Below are 16,732 nucleotides of genomic sequence, written 5' to 3'. Positions count from 1 at the left end.
TCTGAGCTTCCTTTGGAAGCTATGCTGACAGGGCCCATCTGTGTTTGCTGGTTCCCCACCACTGCTTTTCACACATATGCTCAAGTACTCTGGCAGGAGTCCCCTGCTGTGGCTGACTGGCCAAGAGGGTGTGCCAGGTGGGGAGAGGGGCGCTTTGTTTTGCATATCTGTCCTGAGGATGTTCCTGCTCTGCACTTGCTCTCTGCCCTCCTGGGCTGCTTAGCTTGGTGAATACACTCCCACAATTGCTTAGCCTCCTCAGTGTGGAGCTTTCCTACAGGTTGGGAGGCAACTCTGAGAGTGAAGGTGTTCACACAGAATGGCTGCCCCCTGCCAGAGCTGTGTGCAGTTCTGTGCCCTAGATCACTGCCATTCAGGGAGGGAGCGGAGATCCCCTTACCTCCTTCCACTGCCTCTCGGGGAGTCCAGAACCTCCACCTTCAGACATATGGCTGCGTCAGTTGTGTTGAGTGAATGTCCTCTGTTGGTTTATGAGTGTCCTTTTCATTGTATCTTAGGAGGAGAGTCTAAGGGAAGAGCTCACTCTGCCACAATGCTGACCTTGCACCTGACTCAATATTTTGATGATGCTTCTAAGTGAAAAAGATTTATTTAGGCAAATTCCTACCCATTATGTGATGGCAAAAGATTAATTTTTCAAAGCTGTCCAGAGAATAGCTTTCTATCACACCACACATGCCATATAATTTTTTCTCCAATGTACCAGTTATTCTGATAAGGATGGCCTGTGCTGACTGGTCTTCATAAATGTTACCAGCGGGCATGTTCTCAGGGATTCTCTGACCCTATGAAATGGACCCACTCAGAGACATGGAAAACCTTCTCTGAGATGAGCTCATGTAAATGGTTTCTGTGATGAAAATAGCAACGTGAGGTGGTGCCAGGGATTTCAGGTTCACAGAGTATAATTGGGATTTTCCCCGACTCACTGCACACTGTAATTTCACTGTTACATACATCCTTTAATTATGGGTTCTAATTGCCCATTTAAGTTCTGTAATTAGATAGAAAAACGTTAATTTTGTAGATATTACAATCAGCTCAAATGTACCAGATTCTTTCCCCTACCCTACCTTTCAAAGAAAATCAATGCATCATTAAAAGTTTGTGCACAGAAGGAGCCTCTCAGAGGGCAGCTTTTGGGAACCCTTGTTCAGGAATGATATGGGAATGTTCCCCTTCCTGTACTCCCCAGAGACCACTCTGCTGCATGTCAGAGACCTTGCTGGGTCTAGGGCAGTGAAGAACTCCTTTAATTCACATAGAACCAGTTTCTCTTGACTGGAAAATTTGAAGTTGACATCAATTCTTAATGAATCATGGGAGAGGAAAGAACTAATATTGGATCAACTCTGGCTTTTTGTTTCTTGTGTGACATTAAAAGAGGAAAAGATGAAATATTTTAGATTCATAGAGTTTGTACTTTTTATTTGTGTATGAACAGTTGATCATCTATCTATCATCTATCTATCTATCTATCTATCTATCTATCTATCTACCTATCATCTATGAGAGAGAGAAATAGACAGAGGGAAAGAAAGAGAGAGAGACTGCTTTACATTTTTAAGAAGCCCAGACTTTGATTAAACTCGACAATTTTATAGGTACTCTCAATAATTCAGATCTCTCTTTATAGCACTCTATTTTTTTAAAAAAGCTTTTTTTTTCTGGGTTTTTCCCTGTGACTCTGCTATGTCCATTTTATCCTACAGATTATACATATTTATCTATTTGCCCCCATTTATAAATCTAAGTAAAAAGAGGCAGTGTGTTAAGAGTAGGAAGAGCCTTGGTAACGGTCTGGGCCCTTTTGTCTTCTCCTTCTGCACATATACACTCTCTCTATGTGAGCTCACTTGTCTCATGTTTTAAATGCTGTCTCTAGGAGAGCCCTGACCTCTTCTCTGAGCTCCAGATTCAGATAACTATCAGAACTCTTGATATTTCTACTTGGATGACTCATAGGTGTTTTAAGCTTGATGTGTCCAAAACTGAATTTACTTTTCTTCCAAGTCATTGCTTGTCTATTTCCAAAAACTTGATAAATGGCAACACCATACACTCAGCTATTCAAGCCAGGACACTCAAAGTCATCCTTGATGGTTCCTCTTTCCGTATAGGAGCCATCAGCAAAAATTGTTTTGCCCTCCATAATGTTTCTTACATCTGTCCAGTTCCCTCTTTCTCCAGTGCTATTGTCCCAGTGCGGGGCCACCATCATTGCTCACCTAGCTAACTGTAGTAGCATCTTGTTTTATCCTCTTCTGTGCATGTAATTCTCATCTTTCTTCCAAATGCCAGCAAGAGCAATTGTTAAAAAGATTAATTAGTTCATGTCACTCCCTTGCTTAAAAATTTTCATTGATTTCCTTTGTATAAATTCAAACCTCTTACATGATGTGTTAGTCACCTCAGGGTGCCATAACAAAATGCCACAGACTGTGTGGCTTAAACAACTGAAATTTATTTCCTCATGGTTCTAGAGTCTGGAAAGTCCAAGATCAAGATCTGGCAGGGTTCAGTTTCTGGTGAGAGCTCCCCTCCTGGTTTGCAGACGGCTGCCTTCTTGCTGTTTTCTCACATGGCAGAGAAAGAGAGAAAGTGAGCTCTTCTGGTGTCTCTTCTTAGAAGAACAGTAATCCTATTGGATCAGGCCCCAACCCTTATGATCTCATTTAACCTTAATTACTTCCCTATCTTCAAATACAGTCACATTAGGGATTAGAGATTCAACATGTGGCTTTGAGGGGGACACAATTCAGTCCATAGCACATGGCCATGAAGCTTTATGTGGTGTGGTCCCCACCACTTGCACCGCTCATCTCCACTCTAGCCACTCTGGACTCTTTTTGGTTCCTTGAACAGACCAAACTCTTTTCTGCTTCAGGACCTTCATGCAAGCTATTCTGTTGCCTGAAACAACCAACTTCACCCCTCCTCCTACCTTTCTCCTGGTGACTCCATTTCATCCTTCAGATCTGAGCTTTCACCATCTCAGGGAAGGCTCCCCTATCTGCAGGTTGTTATTCTCAATCATTGTGTGCTGGTTGTTTCTTTCACAGGACTCAGCATATCTTGTAGTTATTTCCCCCAACATGTTGTAAATTCTACTAGGACAGCAATTTATGCGTTCTTAATTCACTGATAGGTTATCCAGCATTTAACATAGGACCTGGAACATATTTGATACTCAATAATATATATTGAGGAATGAGTGAATGAATAACAGAGACTCTGCCTCCCAGGAATTAATAACTCAGAGTAGGATTAACCCACTTTCATAGGTAATCAATGAACAGGATGAAGTGTTACATTTATCTTTCAGCTTGAGCAGACCGCCCCTTTTACTTTATCATTTCACCAACAGAGCTCCCTTCCCTCCCCCCCCAATTTTTTTGCTGTGTTAAAATACACATAACATAAAAATACTATCTTAACCATTTTACAGAGTTCAGTGACATTAAATATATTCATAATGTGCAGCCATTACCACCGTCCATCTCCATAACTCTTTTCTTCTTGTAACACTGAAACTCTTATACTCCTTAAACAATAACTCCCCATTCTCCCTTCCCCTGGCCCCTGCCCACCATCTTTCTACTTTCTGTCTCTATGATCCCCCTTTTGTTTTCACCAGTTCTTTTGGACACATGATTCAGTCAGAAGTCTGAGTTTGAACCCTACTTCTGTTTCTTACCAGTACGAAGGTCAACTGGTGCAGAGCGCTTTAAGAAACTTATTTATCATTTGCTAATCACATGTAATTATTATTAATAAAGGTAATATTGAGGTTGGAAAATCCCATATAGAGTTTCCTCTCTAGAAGCACTTTAACTGGGCGGAATAAATAGAGCACAACTAAGAGGAGAAACACTGCTCCACTTAGCAAGCACTTCCTAAGAGTCTCCTGAGGTCCAGGGACTATTCTGGATGCTGGGGAAATGGAAGTGAATCATACGGAGATCACAGGCTCGTGAGGGGATAGGCGTGTAAACAATGAGGGGAAGAAAGGGATGCTGGTGCTGGTATAGCATTTGCACAGCGTAGATGCGACCACAGAGGACATGGGGTCAGTTCTGTGGGGGGAATTATGGTGAGAAAGGGAAGGCTGGTGATCATATCATTGTTGGTGGTGAGTTTACCAGTCAAAAGGAACAGATAAGAGAGGCCTAGAGGCTGGAGATAGCCTGGGGCTTTTAAGGAGCCACACTTGTCTGGCCTGCTGAAGCAGATGTTTCAAAGAGAGTGTGCCTGGCCTGAAGACTTGCACATAGTAGGCACTTAGTTAATATTTAGTAAGTGAACGAGTAGATAAAAGCGGCAGAGGGGAGGATAGATACATTGGGAAAGGCAAGATTAGAGAAGGCCTTGTATGTCAAGCTAGGATCAGTGATGAGAGTGGGGAAGTTGCCAATGGAGTTTTCTTTAAGCAGGGAAGAGACCTGATCAGTCTGAATTTTAGAAAAATTCCTTTGGCAGCAGAACAGAGGATGGATTGGACAGAATGAGACTGAAGTCAGAAGCACAGACAGGAAGGGTAACTGAGCATTTGGTGGGAGCTGGAAGTGTAGACAGGAAGCGCATTCAGAGATGGTTATGTAATCTGGGGAGAAGTCCTGGGCCTGGCCTTGCAGTATAGAGAGATAGAGACAGGCAGGTGGAATGTCACAATCTGGGGACTGACTGGAGTGTGAGAGCACAGTTCAGTTGAATCTGTGTGTGAGAGAGAGAAAGAGTTGGAATGTGTGTATGTGTCCACCTGTACAAATTGAAATGTGTGTGTATTTAGGCAAGTGAGTGTAAAAGTGTGTGTGTGTACACTTGAGCTGGGATGTGTATGTGTATGTTTTTGTGAATGAGTTGGAGAGTGTCTGTGTGCAAGTGATTTGGAGAACGTGCATATTGGAATGTTATAAGTATTAGTGCATTGCTATGTGTGTGTGGGCACACTGGGTGCAAGTGAGCAGTCATGAATGATTTCCACTAATACTTGTCTATTTGGCCTAAAGGCTAGTAAAGTCCTCCTTCTGCCTCACTCCTGATCACATGCTCCAAGTCACACGCAGAAATGGGCAGAACAGCTCAGCCCGGTAATTCCATCCTGACTCACACTAGGCCATTTCCAGCCAAGTTTATTAATTGCTCCTCCTTATGCTCACACAGCACTTTCCTTTCTAACACTTGTCACACCGCTGTCCTCTTTAGTCTATATAGTACTTTCCCTTTGCTAGGCTGTGAAATCCTTAAGGATGAGAAAGTGCATCCTTTATCTTTCTATCCCCAGAGTCTAATTTATTCAGGCACACAGTAGGCACTCAGCTGATGTTTGTTGAATAAACTAAAGGAAAAGTAGCAATTTTGTAGCTTACCAAAACATAAAGTGTCCAAAGCAAAGTCTCCTTTTTGCTTCCTGTACCTCTTGGAAACAACGGTAATAACAGTTACCATTTATTAAGAACCTACTATGTGTTAGGTACCATTCCAGGTACATTATGTGCAATGTTTTTAAAAGTCCCTAGAGTTTCAAAAATCCTAGGAGGTAAATATCATCAACTGCCTTCTACAGATGACAGAGGTCTCACTAAGGTCAAGTAACTTGCCACGTCACACAGCTGGAAAGTAGAGAGCTACAATCGGAACCAAAGCCTGTGCTCTGAACTCCTGCCCTCTGCAGCTTGCCATTCCCTGTCGCGCCCCATCCCCAGCTCTCTCTTTCCTGAACTACAGGAAAAGGCACTGCCCTTCCTGTGAGAAATAAAAGGGTTTAATCTGGTCAAAAGGAAACAGTGTTTCCTCTGGGCTCAAGGGGATTTGGCCAATCACAGGGAGGGAACCAAAAACAATATTATCCCAGAGATGCATCCAGTTTGGGTTCGCTCCAGCTCTGGATCCTGTGAGCTGGTTCCCAGGAGCACAGGAGGAACGATAATCGTTCAGTTGAGATTCAAGCTCATGGCAGATTGACGATAGAGCTCTCCCTTTCCTCAAATGTTTGCTGCCTTCTTTTCATCCCCAAGGATCCAGGCAGGATGCTTTCTACCCCAGGGGGAGCCACTTCCAAATTCTGCTCTGTTACTCGGTTGAAAACTTCAAACTCATTGAGAGTTTGAACTATTTCCAACTCTGTGATAGTTACTATGGCAGGTTTAAACAAAGAGGCAAGGAATTTCTATCTCTAGATTGCCTTGCACATGGTTGGTATTCTATTAATATTTTATTTGCTGATGCACCCCAATTGGCTGTTGACTCTTTGCAGGGCTCCATTCACAGATAAATCATGGCTGATCTTTCCAGGCTCCTCAGCTCTTTTCCCTTGGGTTTCTCATTGTCATGGGTAACCCAGGGAGAAAGAAGCAGCTCAGAGGAGCCTCTCCTACATGGACGACTGGGGTATCCAAGGGAGGTCTTTGAGCTTGTTTTCTTCCTGCCTGATTTTCTATGCTTTTTAATTTGGAGGACTCATCCACAGTCTTTTTATTTAGCATTTTGGGACTGAACAGCAACTCCCAGGCAGCCCTCAGCTCTGGAAATTAGGCAGAAATAAAGATGGGGGGTTATGGATTTTGGGGAAGTCAGTGATTTCAGGGCTCCAGGAGGGTACCCTACTTCCGAAACCACTGCCCCTGTCTGCTGGATCTTAGCATCATTCCCTAAGCTTTAGGCTTAGATCTCTACTTTAGATATACTCTTCATCACCTCTCCCATTTCATATTATTTACACCTATGTGTTGGGGCTTGGGCAAGTTTTAACAACAAAAAAAACTTATAGAAGGGAAACTGCAGGGTTTATGCAACTTGTGGGGAAGGAGAGAGTGAATTTGGTGAAATCTAAAGTCACTAAATGTCACTCACTGGGGAGACACTGAGTCCTGCAGACAGATCCTTCAACATCTACCGGCAGTTAAGAACATGGTCCTAAAGCCAAACTGGCTGAATTCAAGTGTTGACTCTCTTACCTACTGGCTGTATGACCTTGGGCAGGTTAGCTAACTTCTCTGAGCCTTAGTTTACTCCTGTGTAAATTAGTGATGGTAATAATTCCTACCTTATAGGGTTGCTGTGAGGATTCAATGAAGCAATATATGTAGAAAACTAAGAATGGTACATGACACAAAGTAAAGCACTCACTAAAATGAACTACTATTAATATTTGGTTCTAAAGTTCTGTCCTACCTGGTTTATCAAACTCTCTCAAGTAAATCCTCTGGGATTTAGCGTTAGAGATGTCGGCTTTCAGAAAGTTAGGGCTGGGAGGAACCTTAGAGATGATCTAAACAAAACGCCTCTTTTGAGGATGAGGAAAGGTAGGTCCAAAGTCACAGAGAGAGTCACTGAGGCATCAGAAAACAGTGTCCAGCCTGTTGCCCAGAACACGTTTCTTCTCACAAAGCTGCTCATCATTGGCCCGGAGGATGGATGGATCCAGGCGTGACTTTATGTCTCCCTGTCAAGCCATGTCCCCTTGAACAGCGGCACAGTTTCTGTAGGAGTCCCTCAGGTGACAAAGCAGGTTGTGTTCAAAGACCAGTGAGGTGGAGAAACTGCCCCAGCCACTAATCTCCTGGTTGGACTCGGTCAGGGGAGCTCAGCGGAGTCTGAGAGTCCTGGAGACCTGGGAGGAAAGGGGAGGCCTTGAGGGAATTCGATATTGAAGGAGGAACATGAAAATTCTTAAAGATGCAGATCAATGTCTTATTTTTTACGTCAAGGACTTGGGTAAATTTTTGTTGTGATGGTTCCTGCATTGCCGAGGCATGTTCTTAAGAAGAGCGATGCTCCCCAGCTAGTGTTTCCTTGTTGAAGGCCTCAGACATATTTAGAACAACACTGGGGAAACAGACTCCCTTTAAAAAAAGTGTAGGGGCCGGCCCCATGGCCTAGTGGTTGGGTTTGGCACACTCTGCTTCGGCAGCCCGGGTTCATGGGTTCAGATCCCGGGCACAGACATACACTACTCATCAGCCATGCTGTGGTGGTGACCCACATACAAAATAGAGGACAATTGACACAGATGTTAGCTCAGGGTGAATCTTCCTCAGCAAAAAAAAAAAAAAAGTGTAAAAATAGTACAACCCAATCTTGGAGAAGGTTTCTTTTTTGGGGAAGAGGACTTTACTCATAATCCTGTCAGATGAACATATTCCAGTCTTTTTCTATAAAGACAAAATTTTATAAAATAAAAATTACAGAGCTAGACATTTTTAAGAAAACTCAAGTGCTGCTCTTGGTTCAGTCAAAGACTTGCTGACTATCCTCAGGGAAGTCAGTCTGGCTTCGTTTTTGGGAGGAGAGTGTTGCATCCTACGAATGTGATCACTGGAGTCTGTTTCTGTTATGGAGAGTGGTAGAAACCAGACTTTAAGCCTGAATCCTGCTTCCCTGTTTGCTGGATGACCTTGAGAAAGTGTCTTAACCTTTCCGGCTTTGTTTTCTAGCTTTTGTAAGAGAGATTACCGTCACACAATGACAGCATCAGCTTGTTTAACATGTACTGTGCTCAGCCTTGACACGGGCAAAAGCTTTCCAGGGACTCAGGGTGAAATCTCCTCTATGGGGTCTTTGATTGGAATTTGGTTGACTGATTTATACAATTTACAATCGTGGATTGATTGAGACTCTTTGCTAACTATTTTTCTTTATGCTGGTTCCCCAGGTCCTGTCCTCTCTGTGGTGACAGGGGTCATTTACCAGATCATTTTGTCCTCCTATTTTCATTAACTAAGTCACTCAAGCCCACCTAGATCCCAGGAGACCCTGCATAGATGAGGGGGGTGGTAGGAGAGTGAATGGTCCCAGCATAGGGGTGTTCACAGCTGAAGAGAGCCAAGAGTGTGAAACTCCACTCTTCTGCCCTGAGTCATCTTATTAGCTGCTTCGTTTCAAGGAAGGAAGGTTAATTTTGGGTCCCCCTTGGAACATTCAGGGGACTCTTGCCAAATCCAGGATAGCCTTGAGCTATAACCCCATGAGGCTCCTGGATGTGTCTGTGTGTCTGCTTTGGACCAGACCCAAGGCGCTGCCCTGTGCCCTATTCACGGTGAGGGTGAGGGTGGGGGTCAGTGTTTATCTTGGTGGGCCTCACTGGAGCTGGACACTGCTGCTTTGTTGGCTCAGGCTGAAGTATGCCTCTTCTTTTTTAATTGGCCGGAGACTCTCCCTGGGGCACTTGGCCTACCAATGATTTTGGCCTCTTTTGCTCAGGCCCTCTGGGATCATAAGGAGAGCACTATTTCCCCCTGCCTGCCCAAACCAGCAGCAGCCAGTTACGAACTGGCATTCATGGCTGCGCATGGTATCACGCCAAAGGACTAGCTGGTGAACTGGAGGTTCACTTCTCTCCCTAGTGGGACTGAAGCTCCCTGAGCAGGTGGACCTGTTAGAATTTGTACAGTGTGTGCCAAACAACACCAGGCGTAGGAACTAGGCAACCTGCTTGCTGCCTAGCTCAGGCTGGTGAAGCATAGCGGGTGCAAGCAGGCATGTGGGAGTCAGACTGGGTTCAAATTCCGACTCCACTAACATCTGGATGTGTTAACTTAGGCAAATGTGTTTTGGTTTCCTAATCTGTAAAATGGGTATATTTGGGGGGTTTTGACGATATTGTATTGAAGATTCAAAGAGCTAACACATTAGATTGAAAGACACGTAATTGCTGATATTTTAACTATTTTGAACCTATAAACATAACAAAGATTAGCAGAGTGCTTTAAAAACACGACCCAACTGTCTAATATGCTATCTATAAGAAACTCGCTTCAGTGCTCGCTTGGGCAGCACGTATACTAAAATTGGAACAATACAGAGAAGATTAGCATGGCCCTTGAGCAAGGACGACACACAAATTAGTGAAGTGCTCCATAGTTTTCACGCCTCCTGCCCCCACCCCCTATGAGATGAGTGACACCCAAGACCCTGCCAGTGTCCCTGTGGTTGCCACCCAGGTGAAGATGGGGGCTGGAGCTGTCAAGGCATGGGCAGGGGGTCTCTCCGTTCCCGCCAGCACCAGGAGCTCCAGGCCTCCCTCAGCCTTCTGGAGCACAGTTTCCTCCAGGAATTCCTCTCCAAAGCTCCCTGTTTCCAGATTTTGCATAGGTATCTCCTGCCGTGGTGCTGGTCTACTTCCAGCGTGCCAACCTGAAGCTCAGTAACTATATCCACAGCAACCTGTTCTTGGTACTGTACCTTGCAAATGACATGGAGGAGGGCCTGGAGGACTCCAAATGTGTGATTTTCCCGTGGTCCCTGGGCAAAGATTGGTGTCATTGCATGTCAGACTTCCTGCACCAGAGGGTCAAGCTGTGGGCGTGGATGGGCTTCCAGGCTGTTGTGAACCGCCAGTGCTGGGAGGAGGTCATGGCCAAGGAGCCGTCCCACTGAGCCTGGACTTGGGAGCAGTGCCCCCACCATGGCAGAGCTCAGAGGAGCAGTCCAAAGGCCCAGGTTCTCCTCCCCCAAGGCCTTGGCCTCTCACCACCCCACTGTTCCCTCTCTGCCTTGCTCCCTCACCGCAGCCGCTGCTGCCACCACCCCCACCCCTTGCCCTTCCCCAGACCCTGAGTGGCATTACTCTCCCTCCTAAGCCTGTCTCTCAGTGCCTGAAGACCCCTGGAGTAGGGGCTTCCTCATCATCCTGCCCCTGCAGCTGCAACTGGAGCCAGGCACCTACACCCTCCACATTTTCCCAAAGCCTTCACAGTGCTCTGGGCACTGACACTCGCTTGCAGGCTGAAGGGCAGCCTGCTGGCTTGCCCACTGACCCAATGCTCTACTGGCTGTGGCCCCCCTGGCCTCCTGTCATACAGGCCTCAGGCTGGCAGTGCTGCCCATGCCTCCTCCCCCTTCTCCCAACCTACAAGTTGTCCCCACTCAGACCAGGGCTCCCTCTAATGAACTTGTGTCCACAGGACACCAGCTGTGAAAAAAAAAAAGAAAGTCACTTCAAATATAATGATACAGACATGTTGAAAGAAAAAGGATGAAGAAAGGTATATTATGCAAATATTAACCGATAGAGAGCAAGAGTGGCTATAATAATAGATGTGAAAATTCTCAACAAAATATTAGCAAATAGGCTATAACAATAAAAATTGTACACTACAGCTAAGTAGGATTTATTTCAGGTATGCAAGGGCAGTTCAATATGAAAAATCATATGATCATATTAATTGATGCAGAAAAAGAATTTCACAAAATCCAACACCCACTCATGATAAAAACTCTCAGGAGGTAGGAATAGAGGGGAATTACCTGAACTCTGTAAGAGCATCTAAAAAAATTTACAGCTAACAGCATACTTAATGATGAAATACTGAAGACTTTCTCCTTAAGACTGGGATCAAGGCAAGGATGTCTGCTTGTGACACTCTTATTCAACATAGTACTGGAAGTCTAGCCATTGCAAAAAAAGAAATAAAGGTATACAGATTGGAAAGGAAGAAGTAAAACTAAATTTGAAGTTGACATGATTGCCTACATACACAATCTCAAAAATCTACACAAGAACCCCTCCTAGAACCAATAAGTGGGTTCAGCAAAGTCACAGGATACAAGCTCAACAAGCTCATAGGGTACAAAAATCAGTTGTAGTTTTGTATACTAGCAATGAACATGCAGACACCAAAATTAAAAACACAATGCCATTTATCACTCAAAAATATTTGTGTAAATTTAGTAAAACATGCACAGAACTTGTATGCTGAAAATTTTAAAACCTGAGGAAAGAAATCAAAAGAAGAGCTAAATAAATGGAGAGACATATTATGTTCGTGGATTGGAAGGTTCAATATAGCAAAGATGCCAATTCTCCCCAAATTAATACACAGGTTTAACACAATTCCTATTGAAATCTTAGCAAAAAATTCTTTTTGTGAAAATAGGCCAAATTATTTTAAAATTTAGTTGGACAGGTCAAGGAACTATAATAACTAGAACAATTTTGAAAAGGAACAATAAAGAGTGAGGAATCAGTCTACCCTATTTGAAGACTTGTATTGCTACAGTAATCAAGACTGTGTGGTTCTTTAGATAAAAAGAATAGACACATAGATCAAAGGAAGACAATGGAGAATCCAGAAATAGACCTACATAATTATGCCTCTGTGTGGCTTTATTCTGCAAAACAGCTCTAGACTCAGAGTCAGGAGGCCCAAGTTTAGGTCCCAAGACTACTATTCACTTGCTATGTGGCCGTGGACAAGTGACTTATTCCATTCTAAAAGTCTTTGATTCTCTGGGTCTAAATCACTTACCTTTTCCCATCTCAGTTTCCACTTCTATTTAATGGGGAAACCCTGGCCTCTCTTCCTTGCAACTCTCTGTTTGACAAGGGATGACAAAATGCCTTTCTTTTCTTTTGCATGAAGAATTCTACAAGCTAAAAGAGTGACTACATTGATTGATGTTAATAATAGACCTCAACATCATGAGAACTCAACTGTGTGCACTCAAAGTCAAATTTCAAGAGCTTTAGTATAATTTATTTGTTTGTAATTTGGTTTCTTTCTTCCTGACTAACACCGTCAGTTCTTCATTTGGACTCCTTAAGGGGCATGAGGAGTGGGACTCATTTTTGGGGAGCTGTTTTTAGAGTTCTCTAAGGCCCAAAGTTCTGGCTATTTGATCTTCTGAGAATGTCTCTGAATAAGAGATTTTATAGTAATTTAAGAAATGTTCAAAGATAGATGCTTTGTTTCCCAATAGAACACTTCTGCTTGTGTGGGCAGAAAGATCTTGAAATGATTCAACCAACCAACCAACAACCAACCACCCGAAGAGGATTATACGTAAATTCATGTTGTGTGGATACTGGGAGCTTTGAAAGCCATATACGTGGAACACAGATGCACAGATACACATGTGTGCACACACTCACTCACACACACACACACTCACACACATACAGACTAACAGCACTCTTAGCACCAATGCCACCTTATTTGATTACTACCATAACTTCTCATGGTTAAAAGCAAGCAAGAAAATTTAAAATATATAGATGTCAATAACACCCAGACTTGAACTGGGCCACAAGAACTTTTCCCTCTCAAGCTAGTGAGGCAGTTCAGCTAGTGGTTAGAAGTACAAATTCTAAAGGCAGATTGCCTGGATTGAAATCACAACCTCACCATTTATTAAATGTGATGGTGGACATATTGTTTAACTGCTTCGTGCCTTGGTTTTCTCTTCAGGATAATTAGAGGAATACCTATCTCATAGGACTGCTGTGAAGATTTGAAGAAATAATTTATGCTGAACTTTTATGCATGAAATACATTTAGAACAGAGCAAATCAGAAATAATTGTGTTCTTTCGTCTAATGTACCAATGGACTGAGACACTCAGGGGCCCTCTGCCTTAAAGTAATTTCTCCATATATCGGTCATGGTGCTGTTGCCACAATACTCTTACCATTATTCATTTCTTTATTTGAGGCACTAAAATACAAATATGTTTCGAGGAGAGTCAGCAGAGTGATTTATAAAGTAGTTTATTAGACTGAGAGGCAGTTTGAAGACCTGGGTGAGGGGCCTGGGTCTAATCCCAGGGCCCCTGTTGACAAGGTATATAATTGTGGACAGGTCAACTGGTGTCCCTGAACCTCATTCTTATCTGTGCACAGAGGAGGCTGAACTGTATGGTGGCTGGTGTCCTTCCAGCTCTAATATCTGAAGAGACAGGATGCTGCATAAATGAAGAGACTGCTTTTATTGACGTAAATACTATGGAAGCTTAATAATAGTATTTATTGAACACTTTTTCTGTAGCAGCCACTTTTCTAAGCACTTTGATCTAGTCAACCCTTGCAGCCATCCTATGAAGAAGGCTTTATCATTATCCCCATTTTATAGAGCTAGAAACTGAAGCAGAGAGAGGCTTAGTGATTTGCTGAAGGTCACGTGGCTATTAAATGGCAGAGCTAGGATTTGTACCCAGATGATGTAGAGTACACACACCAGGCATTCTGTTCAGCACCAGATGGTGTAGGCAAATAGTAACTAAAGAGGGACTGTGTTCTATTCATCTTGTTTCCCCGACAGACCAGTAAGAGTACCTGGAGCTTCCTATAGGTCCTCAATAAACATTTATCATTCTTGTTGTTGGTGATGATGACACAAATTTGTTGAATTAAGTTGATTTCAGCCTCCTGGCCATATTTCGGAAGCTGACCACATTAAGCTCATTTTCTGTTGTTAATGTTATCCACATAAGGTGAAAGTTCCGGTTGGGGGCACAGGAGGCCTCCTGACAGGGTAGAAAGTGGGAAGATATACAGCAAGGAGAAGACAATGAAGCTGCCAGTCTTCGGGCTGTTCTCGTCTCTTCTCCTCCTGCCGCTGTGTTCATTTCACGTCTGGTAAAGTGGTCTTACTATGTTCCTATGAGGCGAGTTGCACTCTCTGATGTCCCTCAAAGGTACCCTAGAAAGGGTGGAAGGAAAAGGAGGCAAGTCACTGCCTGGACCAGGAATACTGACAAAGGCTTGCTCTTTCCTGTGTGCCCAGTAGCCTCTTTGTAAGCTTACGAACAAGTGTGGCCACGATGACCACAAAATGGCACCACTGGTCAGCTTGCTTTGCCAGCCTCTGTAAGTTCGGTGCCAATTATCAGACTCTCCCTAGCGATGTTGAGAGCTCACGCCTTATTTCCAGAAATGACCGTGGTAGATTAGCAATATTGCTTTGTTTTGAGGTTTTAAAAAATTTTGTTTTATTTAATTTTAATATTTAGTTTTAATATTTAATTAATATTTAATTTTAATTTAATATTTATTTTCAGTTCTATATATTATAATCTTTAGAGGTTTTCCCAGCTGTCCTAGGAAAAGAGCTCTGATCTTGCAGCCAGTAGCCCTGGATGTTCTAGTCTTAGTTTTGCTTTTAACTGACCATGATACTGTTAATGACACTCTGACCTGTGCTGTCTTATGACCCAGGTTTCTGGAGGGGATGGAGGAAACGCCTGATGCACAGGTCATATTGCTTGGGTCAGACTGGGGACAGGAGAGACGTTGAATTCTAAGACCTCCACCTCATCAATTCTGGCCCTAATGCAGTTACGTACCCAATCCGGCAATTAATAATGAGTATTTAGGGTACACACACTAAGCATTAATGGGCTAATGGGGAGATCGTTTTGTGGGTGCCCTTTCATCTGTCGGTGCAATCAGAGAAGTGAGACATGATGTAGGTGAGCATCTGGTGTTTTCACTCACAGCTTTTTGAAACTGCAACCCAATCTTCTGAAAGTTTCCAGGCTGACTCACTACAAAGGTGATTGTTTTGGAAAGTTTGAATGAGATTGATTCGCGACTCTAGTGTTATGCAAGCGAAGGATGGAGGCAGTTGAAAGAACCTTTGCATTGGATAGGTTCTAAGTGACTTTGACCAATAGGAATAGTTGAGCAAGGGTTCAGAGTGAAACAAGTGAGACACGTATTTCTCCAGGCAAGTGCCGGCACACACAAATGGGCACCATCTTTTGTTCTGTTCAGCGTGTGACTTCTTCTTCGTGTCTCCTTTCCCTTCGTTTGCACAGATACCTGTACCACTCAGCGCCAGGAGTATGCTAATCAAAGCTGGCATGTGTATAGTGCTTACCATTTGTCAGATACTTCTGAGTATTTTACACGTCACCTCATTTAGCCTCACGGAAGCCATGTGAGGTAGACATAATTGTTATACTTTATCGATAAGGCAACTGAGGGACAAAGAGGTGAAGTATCTCACCCGAGACAAATAAGTAGTTTGCCCAAGATTTGAACTGAGGCAGTGCCTGGTTTTAGAGCCTAAGCTTTTAACCACAACACCCCACTGGCTCTATAAAATCTACAAGGGTATTGATTTTAAGCTCTGTTAGTTGAAAAGCATTTATACACTCTCTCTATTAAAAATCTGAGCTGTGTGTGGGTTATGAATCTGTCTGTAAGAAAGACTCTGCTGTGACTCACGGAGGAGGGGTGTCCAGGGTGCGTCACTAGACATGATAATCCCAAAGCTGTCCTGGGTTGAACTGAGTTGTTACAGTGGTGGCCAGAACACTGGCTGGAGAAGGTTCAGGAAAGTACAGAGCGGTGGGAAGGTAACCTGAGAGTGCTTAGCTCCCAGTGTGTCCCTCAGAACCTGATGAGTGTAGCTTGGCTGGTTCTGGCTGTGACGCTAGCTCTGGCTCTTTTTTTTTTTTTTTTTTTTTGGTGAGGAAGATTGGCCCTGAGCTAACATCTGTTGTCAATCCTCCTCTTTTTTGCTCGAGGAAGATTGTCCCTGGGTTAACATCTGTGCCAGTCTTCTTCCACTTTGTATGTGAGACGCTGCCACAGCCTGGCTTGATGAGTGGTGTGTATGTCTGTGCCCGAAATCTGAACCTGTGAACCCTGGGCCACTGAAGCCGAGCACGCAAACTTAACTACCATGTCCTGTCAGACTCTTGTCAATGAGTGAGTATCTCGTGGCTTTGTCTCCACTGATGATGAAGTCCCAGGCCCATGTGATCCTGTCCCAATATTCTGCCAGGAAATTGCCCACACTTTTGTTGTGTGACCCGAGTTGCTTAATTCAGTCTGGTTGGCTGGACTTTGTTCCAGTAACCAGTGTTGGCTTTGTGTATTGTTCTGTGCATCTCTTCCAGCTGGTGTCAGGGCTGCGCTATGGGTTGGGACCAGGGCTCAGGTGCCAGTTGCAATGTGACCAACTGCTGCAAGGATAGCCAATGGCAG

The 16,732-nt window shown here is 43.7% G+C and overlaps 1 protein-coding gene, 1 non-coding gene and 1 pseudogene across 5 annotated transcripts in view; all 3 read left to right on the top strand.

Annotated features, from left to right (window-relative positions):
• DDR2 (discoidin domain receptor tyrosine kinase 2) overlaps positions 1 to 16,732 on the top strand; it is a 152,791-nt gene that overhangs the window by 48,889 nt on the left and 87,170 nt on the right. The gene's annotated exons all lie outside the window — the stretch shown is intronic.
• Positions 9,780 to 9,886, top strand: LOC111773671 (U6 spliceosomal RNA). The gene has a single exon (XR_002808367.1). It is a non-coding gene; the product is annotated as a U6 spliceosomal RNA (small nuclear RNA).
• LOC138924049 (speedy protein C-like) lies at positions 9,915 to 10,866 on the top strand (annotated as a pseudogene).

This window comes from Equus caballus, chromosome 5 (assembly GCF_041296265.1).
Source record: "Equus caballus isolate H_3958 breed thoroughbred chromosome 5, TB-T2T, whole genome shotgun sequence".
Lineage (NCBI taxonomy): Eukaryota > Metazoa > Chordata > Mammalia > Perissodactyla > Equidae > Equus > Equus caballus.
Note: the sequence above shows the minus strand (reverse complement) of the source record. Positions and strands in the feature narration are given on the sequence as shown.